The sequence below is a fragment of the Podarcis liolepis genome (assembly GCF_965112155.1).
Source record: "Podarcis liolepis genome assembly, chromosome: 12".
In the NCBI taxonomy this organism is placed as follows: Eukaryota; Metazoa; Chordata; class Lepidosauria; order Squamata; family Lacertidae; genus Podarcis; species Podarcis liolepis.
In genome coordinates, this window is record NC_139563.1 from 52,285,045 (window position 1) to 52,303,273 (window position 18,229).

Sequence of the window (18,229 nt, forward strand, 5' to 3'; positions counted from 1 at the left end):
TTCTCCATACACACCCTGCTTTATAAGCCTCTTCTATACCTGAAGTACTTCTGGGAAGGAATCATGGCTGTTTAGACGTCTCCTGTCGAGACTCAATCAACAGAGATAATTAGGTGGTGATTAACGATGGCTACTGCCTATCATATTATTTCTGAGGAACAGAGACAACGGGGTTAATATCCAATGCTGTGGAAGGACTGCTCTTCTGCCGTGGAACTGAGAAATCTTCGAAGAACCCAGAGAGATGCCTGGACTTGAAGACTGGAAAAATCATCTAGCAGAAGGAGGAACAGCTACAATAGATGCCACCCTGGAGTGAACATCTGAATATTTTTGAAAAACTATTGGAAGCCCCTTTTTACTTATTTATTTCTCTTTCTTTTAAAATTTCCTTTATTATTTTCTTATTCCTTTAACATTTTTTTTATCTCTGTTATCTTTTCTTTTCCTTTTTTTACTTTGTTCTTGCTTCTGCTTTGCTCTGTTCTTTTGTATATTTTGTCGTCCTCTGCTCAGGGTTAATGAGGAGTTTGCATGCAGATGAAGGTGATGGATGGTTGGTGGAGGACGCTGTGTGAGAGGCAAGCAAGACCTCCCAGGGTGAGAAGCTGGGAGAAGAAATCTAAGCTCCTGTGTAGGAGCTGGGAGGATTCACCTCTTTCTGTGTAATGCAACTTAAGGTCTACCTATGAGAGAAGACTTTGCATTCTTCTTTTTCTCCTTGTGTTTTTCTTTTGTTTAGATTAGGTTTATTTATTGTAATGTGCTAGGAAAGGTCTTAATAAAATCTTAGTGGGGGAAAACAACCTTTTTCTACACCTGCATACATTTGAAACCCTAAAAAAGCCATGTTGAGAATTTTGAGAGACTGTTGAGAGCATTTCTCATGTAATGGATGCCATGCTGGGGTGGGTGGGTGGTATGACATTGCTCAAAATGGGTGCCATGGAGCTTGGCAAAAGATTAAAATGGATCTCATGGGAGGATGTGGTGCAAAATGACTGCTACATCTTAAAAATGAGATGGGACCACAATGGGGTGTGGGCATGCTTCCCAAAAGTCCCCTGACCCATCAATGGAATAAAGGCATCTGCACAAGCCATTGCTGAGAACCTCGTCCACAAAGAGAAGCTCTTTGCACTTCTTTGTTCAAAACAGAAGGGAGGGAGAATGTTCCATCCTGGCATCCAATGCTGTGTGGGCATGTCTGAAGGATTATGTTGAATGTAGAAGAGACCAAGTTAGTGCAAGCAGGAATTGAGCAAGAAGAGCAAATAGTCTCTCATGCATTTGTGGATTTTTGATGGCATAAAAAGGCTGAGACTTTTTAGTTGTAATAAAAAAATTTAAGGTCTTATATATATATAAAATAAATGTACCAACCAAGCATGTACATAGATATGTGGACCACATGTCTGGAGCGGCACAAGAAGACCACCCTGAAACCATTTTGACTCCCAAACTGACCAAATGTTTTCTCTGCAAGGAGGGAGGGGGTGAGGGAATCTTCCCATTGTCTCAGGAATTGGGTAATCACCATCTGAAATGAATGGCCATACTACCAGGAAAGGCAATCAGATAAGGCACTATCAGATAACCTGCATAGCTGTCAACTTTCAGATTTGAAAATAAGGGATCAGCAGCCTCACCTGTCCCGGGGACAGTCTATGGGATATCTAACAATCCGGGATAGCAGTGGGAAGCAGCGGGAAACAGCGCTGGAATAAGGGAATTTCCCGCAAAAAAGGGAAGGTTGACAGCTATGGATATCCTGGCAGACAGGAAAAACAACAACATTCAAATTTCTGTTGTAGACTGCCTTTTCTATGATGTAGGTATGATGTTTGTGGGGGGGTGGTCTTGGGTTTACACCCCTTCTGTGATGTATGTATGATGTATGGAGGGGTGGTCTTGAGCTCCAGGAAAGGCAATTTAAAATGTCTATATAAGGGCAGGCACACCTTTGTTCTGGGTCGTCCTCCTCTCTCCTGTGTGTGAGGGGAGCACCCTGTTGCAACAGCTTTAATAAAGATCAGGCTTACTAGCTGCTTTGCTTCTCAATATTCTCTGGTTGGCCTCTGCTATTTTCTCCTACCAATGGAGAGCCTACAAAGGATTCTATAAAGGGCTCTTGTATACCCCATAAGGAAATAAGGGCAGATAAACTGTAAGAGGCACCACTTGGTGGTTCCTGCAGAGAGAGAAATACGAGCTGCAGTGACTGTGGGTGCTGAATTAAGGGGTGAGAAATTAAGATTTGGGGAGAGACTATATCATCACACACGATCTACTTGCCCCTCAAATGTTGCCTTCTTCAAAGTGGACCACCTGTCAGGCATGGCTGGTGGATTTCCTTCAGATCTCCCAAAATATGGTGTCCAGATCTCTGAGCTGGTCATCTCCATTAATCAAGGAACTCCACGGAAATGGCTGGTAGGGCAGCTGCCTGTTACATTGCTGTTATTCTGCTGGTGGAGTGGTAGGGCCAATTTCCCCCTCCCTTGTCTAGGAGCTCCACACTGAAGTGCAAAGACCAAGAAACAAAAAACAACAACAACAAAGTGTCTGTGTTCCAGGTGAAATTCAGCAGCTCAGCCCAGGCAGATCAAGACAGTTAATCTGGCCAGTCTCTCTTGTATTGATACTGTCAGCTTTGTAGTTGCAAAATTATGAGCCTGCCAGGTAAAAATTACGAGCTAGGCTTTAGCATTCAAGCCATTTGAAAACATAAATCTCTGAGGTCTTTCTATAGTCAATCCCTCCCCCCCTACCCAGTTGTTGTTTTGTAATATCCATTACCATGAAAGCAGTAGTGGCTCCCCCTTGTGGGCAAGTGAGAGTGTGCTGGGCTGCTTTTAAAACTGTACAAAAGAAAACTTTGTGTGTGTGTGTGTGTGCGATTACTGTTTGACTCAACAGTGCAATACCATGGTATGGAAAGCTGCTTTTGCAGGAATTCCCTCTTTGGTTGTCACCAAAGACATCAGAGTCACCTCGTCGTCTGCATTTCATCCCTGTCCCTGTCTCTTTCCAGCCTGACACTAAGTATATGTTTCTTTGGAAGTTAAATCCTACTGTGCTCAATTGGACACTTCTCTGCATGCTTAGGCTGCAATTCCTAATTTCAGATTTTGCCAAGAATATGCCCCATTGCACACAGTGAGTAACCACGCATAGGACTGCAGTGTTAGAATTTTGTTCCTAAATGCATAACATTTAAACAGCTGCCCTCTTTAACTCTGGGCAAGGGAGAAGGGAAAAATATTCCTCCTGTTTTTAATTGTGTAAGACCCTTCCTAGTGTGAAATATCATGAATGCCCTCGTTCACATTTTACATCGGCAGTTGGTAAACTACGTCAAAGCTTTATGAACTTTTCATGTTGGTGACACTTTTTAGATGTGCATCATTTCACAACACAGTAATTCAGTTTTACTAGCAAACTAACCCCTTTCCAGCCCCGGGAGGAGCGCAGGGAGCGTTTGTGTGACACACCTACACACTGCAGACAACACACTAATGTGTCTCGACACACAATTTGGAAAGCTCTGAAGTACATGATCCTAATCAAGACATGATGTTTCAGCCTTAGCTCTCCTGTCTGCCATATGGGGATGAAAAGGTTGGCCAACTTTAAAGGGTTGTTGATTTAGACAACAATAGGGACACAGGAAGCTGCCTTATGCCAGAGTTGGTTCCCTGGTCCATCTGACTCAGAGCCAGTGTGGTGTAGTGGTTAAGAGCGGTAGTCACGTAATCTGGGGAACCGGGTTCGCGTCTCCGCTCCTCCACATGCAGCTGCTGGGTGACCTTGGGCCAGTCACACTTCTCTGAAGTCTCTCAGCCCCACTCACCTCACAGAGTGTTTGTTGTGGGGGAGGAAGGGAAAGGAGATTGTTAGCCACTTTGAGACTCCTGAAGGGGAGTGAAAGGCGGGATATCAAATCCAAACTCTTCTTCTTCTTCTTCTTTGACTACACTGATTGGCAGCAGAATGCCAGGATTTCATTCAGAAGTCCTAGTCCAAATTGGAGATGGCTAGGACCCAAACTGGTAGCTTTCGCAGGCGCTACTACCGACATCTCAGTAGGCATTAGGGGAACAATTTGCATTTAAAGGCCACGCTCTATCATATTCAAACTTTCTGATATAATACTTGAAGGGAAACACAGTCTCAGAAGAGAGCCCACCCCCATAAACTGTTAACAATATTATCTAGATGCAGAATGCTTATTCAGACAACCCTAGATATGTCTACTCAACAGTATGTCCCCTTGTATTCAGTAGGACTCACTCCTAGCAAAATTGCTATAGGATTGTGTAGCCTAAGTCTATTAGATGTAGAAGCATTTTAAAACTTTTTAGTCTCCTTGTTTTTACAGATGTATTTGAAACTCTAAACGCGAAAAAAACCCAAAACCTGCCTGTGGCTTTTCTGTTTAGCATGGGTTTTCTTGCCTGTCCTGTTTCCTTTATCTAGATCTTCAATCACTCTGAAATATCCTGGATTCCCTCTAAGGGCTACACCAATGCCCCTCAAATCTCCCAGTCTTGTTTTCAAAGAAAGATGCCTAAGGGTTTCTAAGTGATTTTTCACACACTCTGGCTTAACATCTGAGTTATGTCCCCCCCCCCCCATTTCTTTTCTTTTCTTTCTTTCTTTTTTAAAAAAATATGCCCTTTGTTTGTGCTTTTCTTCTTCACTCCCAGTCTGATACTCAGAGTGAAAGAAAACAAGGTTTTCAAACCTGTTCTCGTCAGGATTCTTTTTAAAAAAACCCATTGTTGTGCAAGCCGGTTCCATATACGTAATATAAAACATAGGAAATACTTGACTAAAAAGCATATGGATCTCTGAAGCACAAAAGATGCAGTAACATAAAAGGGGATCAGAGAAAGGAATGTTTTCCATTAGAGACACTCACTGAGGTCTTTCCAATGGAGATGATGGCAGGAGATTCAGGACAGTTGTGCTATGAAAATTGCTGTCTCAGGATCTGAGGAGAGCCATTTGCTAAAAACTAAGATCATGGCCACTGGTCCCATCACCTCCTTGCAAATAGAAGGGGAAGAAATGGAGGCAGTGAGAGATTTTACTTTCTTGGGCTCCATGATCACTGCAGATGGTGACAGCAGTCATGAAATTAAAAGACGCCTGCTTCTTGGGAGAAAAGCAATGACTAACCTAGACAGCATCTTAAAAAGCAGAGACATCACCTTGCCAACAAAGGTCCGTATAGTTAAAGCTATGGTTTTCCCAGTAGTGATGTATGGAAGTGAGAGCTGGACCATAAAGAAGGCTGATCGCCGAAGAATTGATGCTTTTGAATTATGGTGCTGGAGGAGACTCTTGAGAGTCCTATGGACGGCAAGAAGATCAAACCTATCCATTCTGAAGGAAATCAGCCCTGAGTGCTCACTGGAAGGACAGATCCTGAAGCTGAGGCTCCAATACTTTGGCCACCTCATGAGAAGAGAAGGTTCCCTGGAAAAGACCCTGATGTTGGGAAAGATTGAGGGCAGAAGGAGAAGGGGACAACAGAGGACGAGATGGTTGGACAGTGTTCTTGAAGCTACCAGCATGAGTTTGACCAAACTGCTGGAGGCAGTGGAAGACAGTGCCTGGCATGCTCTGGTCCATGGGGTCATGAAGAGTCGGACACAACTAAACGACTAAACAAGAACAACAACAAGAGAAATTCATTTAGAACAGTAGCCACTACAAAAAGCCACTAGTCATGATGGCTGCATGCTGCTTTGGGGATGAGATCTGCGTGCCTGTCAATCAGAAACAACAGCAGGAGGGGACTTCTACCTTCATGTCTGAATTGTGGACTTACCAGAGTCTTCTGATTGGCTAAACAGAATGACAGACTAGATAGGCCTTTGCTCTAATGCAGCAAAACATTGCGGAGCATTATCCAGAGGCTTTAAAGAAGACTACAGAGCTGGACACTCATGTATGAAGTGTTGCTGCCGTTTAGAAAATGTGAACTCTTGGGTTGTGTTTGGGGAACGGACTCCCCAAAATTCTCCATCCCATTTATGGGGAGGGGCAGGATTTGTCAAATATTCTTTGAGGGGAGGAAGAATTCTCGAACAGTTTTAGGCTGGCTAAGGGGAAAAATGTTTCCCAGAAAATTAATAAAGCTCTATTGTTTTGGTGGAAGAAGGAAGCCACATGCCATGGACATCAGAGATAGTGCAGCCCCAGAAATCAACGTTCTGGTGCCTACTGCATCATTTCACTTAGTTTGAAACGAACCCTTCAAGTTCTTGCTACCTGAAAAGCTTGGTATTAATCTTTGCTTCATGATCATATTGTTGCTTATGATCTCGTAGAAATATTGAAAAAGAATAAAAGTATTAGTTGTACTCACTCTCATATTAAAGTTGAGATAGCTAACCTTTCACCGAGAAGCCCATGGTCCCTGTCTGCCAGTCTAGGTTCATCTTCTTCAATCCTATCTCCAGAGCAGTAAAGAAAGACCTTAAGAGACGGGTTAAGCTAGTATTATTAATATTACTGGGCAACATGCTATGATGAAGACATAGTGAAAATATCTTTGGAGCTTTAGGAAATGCTGGCATGTAATTGAGGCAGTTCATTATTTAAGAATAACCAAGAAACAAGAAAGGATTGTTCCAAAATTTAATATTATTAAATTAATATTGTTACCAGGGAAGAGACATAAAAATGAAACAAATACTGAGCTTACAAACTAATCTATTATTAAAAGGGTTATTCAGAGGCCCTTTTAAGTTAGATGTTGCCAGCAAAGCACTTGAGTTTAAGGGTATAACTTAGACTAAAATTGTGCAAGTTCCTCCATCTCTGAGTCTCCCTGACTTTGTGTCAGGAGACCTTCTCTTTCCTCCAGTGGGACAGCTCAGAGAAATCACTAAGATCCTTCACTCGAAATTTAGCTCCAGGCCTTTAAAGCATCTTAGAAAGCTTTTGAGAGGTGCTTGTGCTTATGGCAACAACCAGTATTGCCCTTCTTCTCTGCGCCCTATTCTTTCATACCATACCTCGTTACAGCGTGCACAGTATTTGCCATTTTGAAGTAAATTTGTTTTCAGAAATATCTTTCTTTTAAGTAACCTGATCCGTGTTTTATGCGCCAATCCTAACCCCCGAGAGGCAGCAGTGGGGACTGATGGAGCCACTGCGCTGGCCAGGGTGGAAGGTGGATGCAGAAATAATGCCCCCTTTGGTGTCCCAGCTCCCAGGCTAGTACAGTAGACTGCATTGTGCCTGCAGTTGTCACATGGTGGCAGCAGGACCAGCTCAGGATACAGAGGACCCTGTGTCAGCCCAGCCCCCTCCTTGCCCCTGAAATGTCCGATTCTGGAAGCTTCTGCTGGCTGCCGCCAGTGGCAAAATTACCAGTTGCAGCTTCCTCCATCTGCCATTAGATGCCTAGGGGTTTTCTTCATGGGTGAAGCTCTCCCACCAGTGACAGAGCTTCCCTGCTGACAGAAGCTGGTGTGGTGTTCGTACGGAGCCCCCGGTCGTCTCATGGACTATTGACCCGTACACCACTAATTCGCTGCCACCAACCAGGCCCTCTCCGGTAAGTCAGGTTCTCAAGTTAAGAAAGAAGAGTGTAGTTTATTGCAGACACAAACAAACTTCAGCTGCATTCCTGTGATGGCCTGGGAATCTGATTCAGAATCTGAACCTGAGGAGTCCCAGCCTGCACAGGAGTCCCCGCCTCCAGGGCCGGCTAAGCCGGGGCAGGGGCTTGAATCTGAAGGGCCTGCACCTGTGCCAGATCCTCAGGAGCAGACACCAGATGAATCCACTCTGGCTCCGGAGGTGATTGAGGACCCATTGCCTGCAGGTGTGCCTCTCCCAGCCCTGTCAGGGGAAGGTGAGGCTGCCTCTGGGTCCAGTAACCCTCCAGCCTCTCCTGAGCTGCAGAGGCTCAGGGCAGAGAGGTGGCGGGAACTAAGTGCTTTCAAGAGGAGTGCTCGCCTTAAGGCCAGGAGAGGCAGGTCACCTGTGGGCCGGGACCGCCCCTGGCCTCAGAGGAAATAGCCCAGTCCCAGGTTGCGGGAGCAACGTCGTTGGAAACCTGTTTCTGCCAGCACCCAGACCTGTTCTTCCAGAGTTCCCGTCCATGCCCGGCTTCTTGCTTTGGACCCCGCTTCCCCCCCCCTCCAGACCCTCGACCCAGGACCGGACTCTGACCACGCCTCATGGTAACCTCCCCCCGGGACCAGCACAATTCCAAACGTTGTTACTCTTTACCTTCTTAGTCTCATTTTATCCTGTCTTTATCTCTTCTACCTCCCCTCACACAAGAACCAACTGCACTGTCTCTCTATTTCCAACTGCCTGCCAACTGCTTTTCCAACTGCCTTTCCCAACAAACCAACCCACTAAAACCAACCAACTACCCACACCCAAACCTCAGGCTAAGCCCTTTTATAAACAGGTAAGCTCCACCTCCGACTTTCCTATTGGTCTACATTTTAACCCTTTCTCTCTCCACTGTACAGACATTTTCAAACAAACGGGCAAACGTCACAGCTGGACACAGGTATACTCATCTGCTCCACCCGAACCCCTTTCCCCATGGCTTATTGGCGGGGGGAGTGGTTTGGGCTGCTCTGCCAAGGCCTGTACAATACCTGTTGGAATTTCCAGAAAATACAGCTATATGATCTTCATGGAGAATCTAACACATTCTGTTTTAACACAAGGAACCCAGAGTTTACTTAACAGCTGGGATTTGATAACGTACCTGTGAGAAGCATACCGTGATAAATGGGCTAAGAGAAAAGAACTGGAAGAAGCCAATTGTTTCCTTCAAATAATATTTAAATAATAACTGATAACTGTAAGTGGATAAACAGCCAAACAATTTTATTCATGGGCAGAAAAAAAGAGCCCCCCAAATAATAATTTCAAAGATTTCTCAGTAAATTCTTCTCTGAGACTTTTCATCCCAGCCTTCTCAATTATTGCAGTTGCGCCCCCTCGCCTCCTCCTATCAGCTTTATTTGCTGCCACCAGCAGAGGGAGCAAAAATCACAATGCAATGTTGCCTCATCACCTTTTCAAAAACCACTGTTGCAGAGGGAGGAAGGAGGAAGCCATATGTCTTCCGGTGCATCTAATTCTGAGGATGTCCACATAACGAAAAACTCATTCTGCTGTCTGCCATGGAGACCTTGGCATAACTTTATGGAGCATACAGATGCGAGAGAAGACTGCATGACAAAACTGATCAATGTTTGGAAGACTAAGATCACAGGCAGAAGGCACTCGGGCAAATATGTCAACACAGTTGCACTCAGTTGCTTTATTTGGAAACTGCATGATGGTGCCTACCCGGTGCATGTTAGAAGCAGGACATTGTGCTCAGGATACAAATAGATATACACCATGTTCTATGCATGCACTTTGGATTCCAGAGCTCTGGTTTTTTGCAGCTCCTTATATATCTCACTCCTGCCAATCTAGCAGTTCGAAAGCACGACAAAGTGCAAGTAGATAAATAGGTACCACTCCAGCGGGAAGGTAAATGGTGTTTCCGTGCGCTGCTCTGGTTTGCCAGAAGCAGCTTAGTCATGCTGGCCACATGACCCGGAAGCTGTGCACTGGCTCCCTTGGCCAATAAAGCAAGATGGGCGCCGCAACCCCAGAGACGTTCGCAACTGGACTTAACTGTCAGGGGTACCTTGACCTTTACCTTTAGTGGTGTTTTGGTTATATAACTCACAAGCTTCTCATGAAGGATTGGGAGGTGGGTTGCAGAGTAGGATTTAATGTGACATGAAGGGCTGTATTCGACAAACCCCTTCCATGAATGTCTGGATGCCCTTAGACTGACCACTGACACTCTCTCTTTCTTTCTCTCTCTCTCTTTCTCTCTCTCTCACATACAATTTTGGCCCATCTCTCTCTCTCTCTCTCTCTCTCTCTCTCTCTCTCTCTCACACACCAACAAATTGGAGAAGCATGGCTATATCACTAGCACTGTACACTGTGGATTGGTAAAATTTAAAAAGGCATTAATACTCCACATTTATTATTATTATTATTATTATTATTATTATTATTATTATTATTATTATTATTAATTTCTACCCCACCCATCTGGGCACTCTGGACAGCTTCCAATATATATAACAGCATAATAAAACACTGAACATTAAAAACTTCCCTATACAAGTCTGCCTTCAGATGTAATAATAATGGTGAGTACCACGCAGAGATAAAAGAAGCGCAAAAGTGAATGTATGAAGCTTCCCTCCGTGTGACGTAAAGCCATAATAGGATGATCCTCTCACTGCACAGCAGCCAATTTCATTCAGTGGAGATCTTTCTAAATACTACAAAACAGGGTGGTGCCAGAAGAGGGGATTTAGCAGGCACTTGGTGGACCATAATGCATGGCTCATGCTGGCTGTGAGTCCTAGAAGACTGGCTCCCTGTCTTGCAGGCTTTTTTCAACCTTGCCTGAGAGAGCAGGACCTGGACTGACTCCAGCTGCAAAAGCAGAGGCCACCGAATGGAAGAAACCCCCAAGGATCATCTAGTCCAAACTCTTGCTATGCAGGAATCTCAATGAAAGCATTTGGGACAGATGAGCATCCAACCTCTGCTTAAAAATCTTCAGTGAAGGAGACCCCAGCACCTTCTAAGGTTGTCCATTCTTACAGCCAGAAAATTCTTCCTGATGTTTAGCTGGAATCTCATTTATTTTGCTATGCTTGTAATTATGTGCAGTATTTATTTTTGTAAATGTTTTAAGCCGCCTTGGGCATAGTTTGAACTATGGAAAGGTGGCATACAAATAAAATTTGTTTGTATGTGTTGAATACCATCCAGATGTGGCATAAGTTTGATAAGCTGCTTAAAAGTAAAGGTAAAGGTACCCCTGCCCGTACGGGCCAGTCGTGTCCGACTCTAGGGTTGTGCGTTCATCTCACTTAAGAGGCCGGGAGCCAGCGCTGTCCAGAGACACTTCCGGGTCACGTGGCCAGCGTGATGAAGCTGCTCTGGCGAGCCAGCACCAGCGCAGCACACCGAAACACCATTTACCTTCCCGCTATAAAGCGGTGCCTATTTATCTACTTGCACTTAAGGGTGCTTTTGAACTGCTAGGTGGGCAGGAGCTGGGACCGAACAACGGGAGCTCACCCCGCTGCGGGGATTCGAACCGCCGACCATGCGATCGGCAAGTCCTAGGCACTGAGGTTTTACCCGCAGCGCCACCCGCGACCCTTATAAAATAGCAATTATGGGATTTGAAAAACATATTCATAGACTTTCCATCTGCTAGTTGTAGACTTTGTTGAGCATCAAACAAGCCACACTGCTAGTACTTAGCAGCCAGATGGGCGGGGTATAAATAATAAAATAATAATTCTTCTTCTTCTTCTTCTTCTTCTTCTTCTTCTTCTTCTTCTTCTTCTTCTTCTAATATTTAATAGAACTTTCTATTTGTCATAACACCAACACATTTCCCAGTTCTGTGCCCCTGTGGTAGCCACCAGTGGTATGGAACAGGAGGAGAAGATGCAGAATTTTGCACCACCAAGAGTGTTTGAGGCAAGTTATACTAAATATCCCCATCATCTCTTACCACTGGCTATATTGGCTGGGGCTGATGGGAGCTGAAGTTCAAAAACATATCGCGGGCCACAGAATGTCCCTCCCACATTCTTAAAGCAGCTAGTTTGGTGTGTGTGTGTGTATGTGTGTAGAAATTCAGCTGTGTAAGAAGGTTTTTCTACATGCTTCCTCAGCTGTAGTTTCTATGCTTTATTTTTACATGTTTCTTTCTTATTTTAACTAATCAATGCACCTCTAAATGTTGGATAATGAGGCTGGCAGTACCTGAATGCAAAAGAAGGATTAGTTCAATTTGATTTTAATATCTATTATTTAAAGCCAATATGGGAGCTTCCAGGGATAATGAGAGTCGAATGATACTTTGTGTTCTGATTCATTACACCACAGCCTTTGTTATCCTGTATATTTTGTTTCAGTAATGTCAGCATTTGTTACTCTTGGCCAGTCCATTTCCAAATCCCTGCCAGATCGTGCCACATTCGCTCGGTTCATTAAAATTATCTGCTGAAATTATTGATGAAGCTTTGTTTGTTCATATTCCTTACACAGGATGTGATTCCAAACAATTCCATCTTTCACATCAGCATACACAAAGAGGTTCCTTGTTTGTACAGCCTCTTCGTTCTTTGTCCTGTACTGCTTAATTAAGGACGTAATGGTGGTTATTATAGTCTTCATTTTTTTTTTAGACTGGCTTGGAAGTAATGAGGTCTGAGGCAAAGAACCGAATGCTATTTAATTCAAATCAACTTACCTTTGAAAAAGCCATTCACAAAAGGAGTTCATCCCTATGATGTTTGCTTCAGAAATGGTTTGTACCTACATTTTCCTCCTCTTATTTTACACTGGGTCCCACTTGCCAAGTCTGAATTATATAGAATATTGGGAGGGCAGGGAATCCCTCTACAAAAGGTAGGTTCCTGTTCTTTAGCCTAATGAAGAAAATCTAGTTTGTGATCAAATTAAACATAATGTTGAAGAAATGTGAGGCCACTTCTTTCAAATTTTGTCGCTGCTGGAAGTTGGATCCTTTTAATGATGACTGTTCTAAGCGCATTTGTTTTAGAATTGTTTTGTGCAGTTTAGCTGAGCTTTATCTACAGTTTTATTTCTACGCTACTTAGAGAGCTCTTTGATCAATCAGTCTACACAGCTTCCAAAATAAATCATATTTCACATGGCAAAATAGGATTTTAATGTCACCTTGGCAGCCTAATCAAAACGCATGCATTGAAATCAATAAGCAAATAAGGCCGGTGCAATATGCATACCTATTGTGGCCTCTTAGATTAAGCATCAAGGGGGAAATTTGTGGAAATGTGGCACTTTCATTGCTTGTCCTATAAATCACAGATGGCCTTAAAGTTGGCAGCTGTCTCTCCAATGCTGTCCTCCCCACCCCCTTCTATGAGAATTTGGTTGTAAGGAATTTATATCTCCACTCAACACCAAAAAACATATTACTGTGCTCATATAATTTACTGCTGGAGCATTGTAGGGAACGCTGATTGCAACGATGGATGTGTTGCATTGGACATTACATTCCTGGATGCAAATGCGTCCCTGAGATGCTTACGTGACTATATCAGAAGTGGGGGATCTTGTTCAGTCCAAGGCCCGTATTTTCTTTTGGGCAACCTTCCCAGGCTATATGTCAGAGGGGAAAAGTGGACAGGGACGAGGGACCTCTCACCTCTGTACAACAGCCTACATTCTTTTCTTTTTTTAAAATGATATTTATTAAGCATTTTAAAATTACAGAAAAAAGAGACAAAGAAGAAAGAAAGAAAACAAAAGGGAAAAGCAAACAACAATCAAACAATACAAATCGATAAAAATCAGAATCAAAAAACAAAAACAAAACACATCAAAATCAAAAAACAAAAGTAATCCACAAAAATTTAAAAACAGATCCAATATTCCCAAATCCTTAACTGTCATTGCCTTATTTCATCGACCTCCTCACACCTCCCTTTTTTTGTATTCTAGTTATTAATTATCACAGCAAATCCTTCCCGTTTTTCATAATATTCTGTCATTAAATTACCTTAATCTATTTTAACCTTATCTTGCTATAAAAGACCCTAAAACATAAAACTTAAATCTTATTTATACCCATTTCTCATAACCATAACATATTCTTGCATAGTTCTTTTTAACATTTCTGCTAAAGCCAAATAATTTCGTTCCAACATTTTTCTAATGCTCATTAATTTTACAAAACAATCCTAAAAAAAATAATAATAATTTAAACATTCTTCCAATCTTCATCCAGCGTCTCTTCCTCCTGGTCCCGGGTTTTGTCAGTCCTTTCTATCCCACAACAGCCTACATTCAGCCACAGGGATATAGGCTTCTATTGCCCTCTCCTCCAACAAACAGGCATCTGTCCATCATCCATCCTTGGAAAAGAGTAAACTGGGAGGAGATATGATAGCCATCTCCAAATATCTCAAGGGCTGTCCCACGGAAGAAGGAACAAGTTTGTTTTCCCCTGCTCTGGAGGATAGGACTTGAACCAATGGCTTCACGTTACAAGAAAGGAGATTCTGAACATCAGGGAGAACTTTCCAACAGTAAGAGCTGTTGGACAGAGGAATGGTCTCCCTCAAGAGGTTGTGGACTCTCCTTCCTTGGAGGTTTGTAAGCAGGGGTTGGATGGCCATCTGTCATGGATGCTTTAGCTGAGATTCCTGCATTGCAAGCGGTTGGACTAGACGATCCAACTCTATGATTCTATGATTCAGGCAAGCAAGAGGTGTCTTCACAATTCAAGGATACTTTTTTGGCCAGGCAAAAACACGAGAGGAGCAGCCAGCGAGAGGAGTGGCCTGGGATATGCCCCACCCTTGTACTACATGAAATAACCAGCCAATATCTGAACGTGACGACATACTGCTAAATGTGTGATTTGACTCCATTGAAATGTGTTTGCATGTGAGGCAAACTGAGGTGAATTCTCCTGGGGTTTTTTTTTAAAAAAATATATATAGTGTGATCTCATTCGCACATGCAAATTGTCACTTGATGAAACAGTGCTCACAGTATTAGCAGATTGCCTCTGAGACATATGTGAATTTGAAACCTTGATCCCTTGATGTATTCACAGCAGCTGGATATTCAGATAGTTTGCTACCACCGTCTCCCCCAATGGACTTACAGTGCAACCCTACTCATTGTAAGACCCAATGCAATGTCTACTCAGAATTAAGCCTCGCCAAGTTCAATAGGATTTATTCCCAGGGAAGTGTGTATGGAACTGCAGCCTCAATCTACCGATATACAGAATCAAACCAGAATCAAACTAGCTCTTAAAAAAAAGAAAGAATGGATCATCTATTTTCTCTGTCTTTCTTCTTGGGGGTTAGCATGACATCTGCCGAGGCAGCTTAAGAAGTTAGAAATCCAATATTTTTGCTATATTTGTTCTCCCTTATGTGGCATGTCACCTCAAGGCATTTTTGAAACAGAATCTTGAAGAATAAACTCATCCTGATGCACATCAAAAGCCCCCTTCAAAACTAAGATGCTTCCAAAATGCTCAACTGAATTTCTTCCTCAGATTTTGGAGCTTTTGTTACATTTATATCTTGCCATTCTTCCATCATGGAACTGAAGATGGTGGATATGGAGCTTCCAGGTGTTTTCTGATCTGGGTGCTGGGTGGACCTGGGCTAGGACTTTGTTTATTTTTTTTAGCAATTCATGGTGGGAAGGAACGAAAAGACTTCTCTATATTAGCAGGAGGATGGGATTTCTCAATGTATCAAGCAAGTTGGCTTACCTTAGTTTGGGGTGAAGTGAATATAAGTGTCGGTGCTTCTGCATTCACAAATCCTCACAACCATCAAATCTTTCCACAGACTCCTACCCATAATTCCTGGAATCTACATGAAAAAGATCCCACTATACAATGTAGTATCATTCTGGACCCAGACACATAGCTGGGAGAACATAGAGAGCCTTGCGATGGCTTGGACCTACTGGAAGGACTCCCATCCCAAACTAAGGACGTCCAACCTTTCCCCAAAAAGGTTTCTCAGAAATCTCTCTCCAGTGCAGCCACCAGCATCCTCATTTAGTGATGAGCAAGAGTGCAGCAGGCAGATTTTCAGTATGATTTTAATTAGGAATCCCCCCTCCTACATTTTTCAATGCCTTAATTTTGAGCCGAATGAAAGGAACGCAAGTCATAAAGTCACAGAGCTGGAAGGACCCTCTCAAGCACACCTGGTCTAATCCTTTGCCATTGCAGAAAGATCACTACTACAGCATGCTTGATATAGAATCATAGAGTGAGAAGGGATCTCAAAGCTACAGCAAACAGCACATCAGGGTTGGCCCAATGCCCCACAAGCCACCAGAAGAGGTGAGTGAAGATCTACACCAGGAACAAGGGTGGGAGGAGACTAGCAGCACAGATGCTGCTGTTTCGGTGGCATTTGGTGGCATCAGGAACAAGGGTGGGGGTTGGGTTGCTGAGGAGGAGGCAGATCTGGCCTCCATGGAGTGCACCACAGCTGTTGCTGCCGCTGTGGCAGCAGGAGAGTCATTCCTAGGAGGTTGGATCTGCTGCACCTGTGGATTCTGCCACCCGAGGCGGTTGTCTTGTCTTGCCTCATGGGTATGCCCAACCTTACAGCACACACTTTAGCTCCAGGATTAGTTTTAGAAAATAAAGCAAAATTCAGGGGCAGAAGACCACACAAGACACAGCAGATTAGGAAAAAACAAGAATGACCACTCCCCACATTAAATGGGGGGGCGCTCTTTGCATGGTCGCACGCAGCCCCCTGGACTCTATGCGGCACCATTAGCACAGGCTTGGCTTCGCCTTCCCCAGGTGGGATACCTGGAGGTCTCTGCCTACCTCAGCCAGTTGCCCAATCCCACCTGGGGAGGCATTGCCAAGGTGATCAGGCCAGGTAGGGGGAGGGAGCACCCTCCCTGCACAATAGGGGGAGGATCTTACCTGGGAATCGTCAGTTGGCTCCAGAGCTTCTCCCACCCTACCCACCCTCAGTTAAGACTTCTTTTGCAGGTTAACCTTTTCTCCACAGGTACGCGGGCGCTGCTACGTCAAGGTCACTGTTGAAGGGCAGGAAAGGAATTCTTTTGCATTGGCAGGTTTGCCTTTCCCATAGCAAAACGTCACAACTTTGGCAGTATTAGGCCTTGGGTGGAATCCGTTAGTCTGTCTTCCCTAAATTGGGAGGTTGTCATTTCTCTCCCCTGCGACGACGGCGTAATGGGGGTGGGCTCTCTCTGCTTGAACATATGTTATCCAGAGCCAGTCCATCCATCACACACACTGGATAACCCTGATGTTCCCCAGATCCCCGGCAGGGGACTGGGAGGGATAAACACCCAATGCCTGAGCCAAGGTCTACCAGTTGGAATCTCCGTTACAACCGAGCTGATAAAGCTCATCTTTCTCCAGTCGAGTCCTCCGGAATCGGTTCCGACATGATTGATGACCTGAGCCTCTGATAAGGCTCCAGGCACATCCCATTCAGAAGAGAATCCAAAACAGCACGTGGAAGTGATGAGATTTATGGCTACATCGCTATTCTTTATTACTACTACGCAGACAGAAAAATACATCCTCTCTCTGTGAGAGCAGAGAGCAACTGGAAACAAAGGAACGAAGGAACAGGAAACCAGTGAACATCACATCCGTCTCCCGTGAGACTTCCAACAGCCTGGAATGTGTCTGGAATGTAAACAGAGTCTTGTGACTCCAAGCAGCTGCACAGTGGCAAAACAGAAACTAAGACTACCCACATCTGGAACACAATAAAGTTGTGGCCAATTTTAATCCCATAGCACGTTGTCTTGAGTTGTTATTCCACACGGGGGCCACCCAGGGTTTTGGGGGACTCCGCCTGTCCACGCAAGGAATACGGTTAATCTGCTTGCCCCTTCCTGAAATGGCAGAGTGGTCATTAGCAAGGGAAGACAAACAGCGAACAAAGCTCATCTAAGGGGGAGGAGGTTGAAGCTGGCATTCAGCAACACAAATTGTTGAGAGGAGCACCTTCCACTGCAATGAGGGCGATGTCGGCTTCAGCCCAAGTCGCCTAACGTTACATCCCACCCGAGGATGAGAATAGATTGGCTCAGCGTTTCAGCCATCACCAGCTTCCACCTGCCTCCACCCTGTCATGCATTAGTAGGAAATTGCTTCCCAGAAGCCAGGTGGCACTTATTTATTTCAAGAACGAGTCAAACTGGAATATTGTTTCTCGATCTAAAGAAATTAATTCTGGAGTCATGCACTCTGCTGCACTTCATGTTGAACATTAGACACTGTATGCAGCTAGGTAGCACTAATAGCACCTGAGGCAATTTCCTTTTTATTCACTTTTTCCCCTCCTGCCAGCTGGAGTCTGGACTAAAAATAGCATCGTTGGTGACAGAATAATGAATCCTAGCGATAAGTGTATTCCGCAGCAATGCAATGAGCTCATTATCTATGTGTTAATGGATGAACAATGCAGAAGGGGGGGGGGAGGGACTGGGCAGTGACATACAGTTACAATAAAACTTCAGATTCCATTTCCTTCTTTCTAACAAAAACAAAAAGGGCAGCTTTGAAGGTTATGAAAATTGTAGCCTGACTGGCTGCTTTCAAGGT

The 18,229-nt window shown here is 44.1% G+C and overlaps 2 long non-coding RNA genes across 2 annotated transcripts; one reads left to right on the plus strand and one right to left on the minus strand.

The window, feature by feature from the left end:
• Positions 1-1,864: 1,864 nt before the first annotated feature.
• LOC310690084 lies at positions 1,865-8,361 on the minus strand. The gene is made up of 3 exons (XR_014517880.1): positions 8,257-8,361; positions 6,380-6,489; positions 1,865-2,519 (listed from the first exon to the last, which is right to left on the minus strand). It is a non-coding gene; the product is annotated as an uncharacterized lncRNA (long non-coding RNA).
• A 26-nt stretch (positions 8,362-8,387) lies between these two features.
• LOC310690086 lies at positions 8,388-15,957 on the plus strand. Its single transcript, XR_014517883.1, has 3 exons — positions 8,388-8,443; positions 12,282-12,403; positions 15,848-15,957. It is a non-coding gene; the product is annotated as an uncharacterized lncRNA (long non-coding RNA).
• Positions 15,958-18,229: the final 2,272 nt, after the last annotated feature.